Source organism: Lactuca sativa, chromosome 3 (assembly GCF_002870075.4).
Source record: "Lactuca sativa cultivar Salinas chromosome 3, Lsat_Salinas_v11, whole genome shotgun sequence".
Taxonomy (NCBI): Eukaryota; Viridiplantae; Streptophyta; class Magnoliopsida; order Asterales; family Asteraceae; genus Lactuca; species Lactuca sativa.
Genome location: NC_056625.2, coordinates 228,141,516 through 228,143,305, shown reverse-complemented (window position 1 = coordinate 228,143,305; position 1,790 = coordinate 228,141,516).

Here is a 1,790-nt window from a genome sequence, read left to right as displayed (position 1 = left end):
TATATATATATAAATAAAGCATAAGTGCATGAATGATCCTCCAACTTTCAAGAATTGAACAACATTACCCCTAGCCTTCAACTTTCAGCTTAGCACAACTCTAGCCCTTGATCTTCCACTTTAATTCAATTTTTAATTTTCAGCATTTTTTTTTCTAACAGCAAACTACTTCAACTTCAACATCGATTATGACCAGGAAAACGACCGATTCAGCGAAAACTCAAAACTTCAAACTTGTAGATAATTGTGTCCAGTTTCCGAAACATCTTGAATCGCCTAAATCGGAGTCCCGAAGATCCAGATATGATGAAAGCACTAAGACATGGTCAATCTGTCAAACATCTTTTATTCGTCTTAATTGCTCGTGATGAATTTATCTTCTTTCAAATCCGTCAATTCCTTGCCGAAACCATTTGGACATTATAATATGAGTCCAACTCCCACCAAGACTCGTAGAAGAAGTGGTGGGGGCCTAAGAAGCCTAGGCAATCTTGTATACACAAGATAAAATCCATCAATTCCTTATAAAATTTTGAACTTCATAAGAGGAAGTCAAACTCCCACCATGACCCGTAGACTAGGCGGTGGGGAACCCATGAAACACAGGTTGCACTTGCATTAACAAGTAAAATGAATACCGTCGATTCCGATGCAAAGCACGATGTGCTATATTATGGATTTCGTGCAAGAAAACCATCTCCCACCAACCTGTAGAATAGGAGGAAGGGAACTCAAGAAACTCGAGTTGCACTTGTGATGACAAGTGGTGATGGAAACCGTCAATTCAAATGAGACGCACGTGGTGCTATATTATGGATTTCGTGCAAGAAAACCATCTCCCACCAACCTGTAGAATAGGAGGAGGGGACCTAAGAAGCTTAGGTGAACTTGTAAAAACAAGTTAATAAGCCGTCAATTCCTTTAAGAATTTTGGACTTCATAAGAAGAAGCCCAACTCTCATCCTCCTGTAGAATAAGAGATGAGGAACCCATGCAAGACATGTCAAAAACCCAACTGAATGGGTAGAAAAACACCAACCGAGAAATATTATGTCGATTACACTCATTAACGTAAATTTATCTTTTTAAGCTCAAAGATTGATGTAAACTGTAAAATTCGGGGACAAAAATAAGCTTTTTAGTTCATTTAGTGATCGAAAAACGAGCACTAAACAGTAAGCCATTAGAGGAGTGACAATTGTGACTCTAGAGCTCCAAGACAACAAGATCAAAACAAGAGATTCAAAGGTAAACTTCTAGATCTGATTTTGTATTGTTCTTATACCTAATTAGTCATTAGAAGTCTTGGATTCAAAGCATGTTTAATTAGAGAAACCTAGATCCAAGCATTAGGGTTTGCATGTGCACATAGGAATGTTCATATAGCCAAAACCCATCAGTGGTATCAGAGCCTAGATTGGTTTCTATTAAATTGTTGCTTGTTTGTTTGAATCTTACCTACAAAATTCGAAATTTGTGTTTCTGAGTCATGGACTTGGCGAGTCCCATTGTGGACTCGGCGAGTTGGCCTGACTCGGCGAGTCCCATGGTGCACTCGGCGAGACCGAGCGTCAGGAAGGGCCAAATTCGGGATTTTTTGATATTTATCTTATGGAAACTTGCCTTTATCATATAAGATCAACCCTAATCCGATTTTTTGATATATATGACTATAATCTTGATCTAATTAAAGAGATTTATCAATTAATAAAATATTTAATTTCCTTATGTGATAATTAATTAATTATTTTGATTAGATTGGTAAATTATTATGCAAGAAATCTTAAATA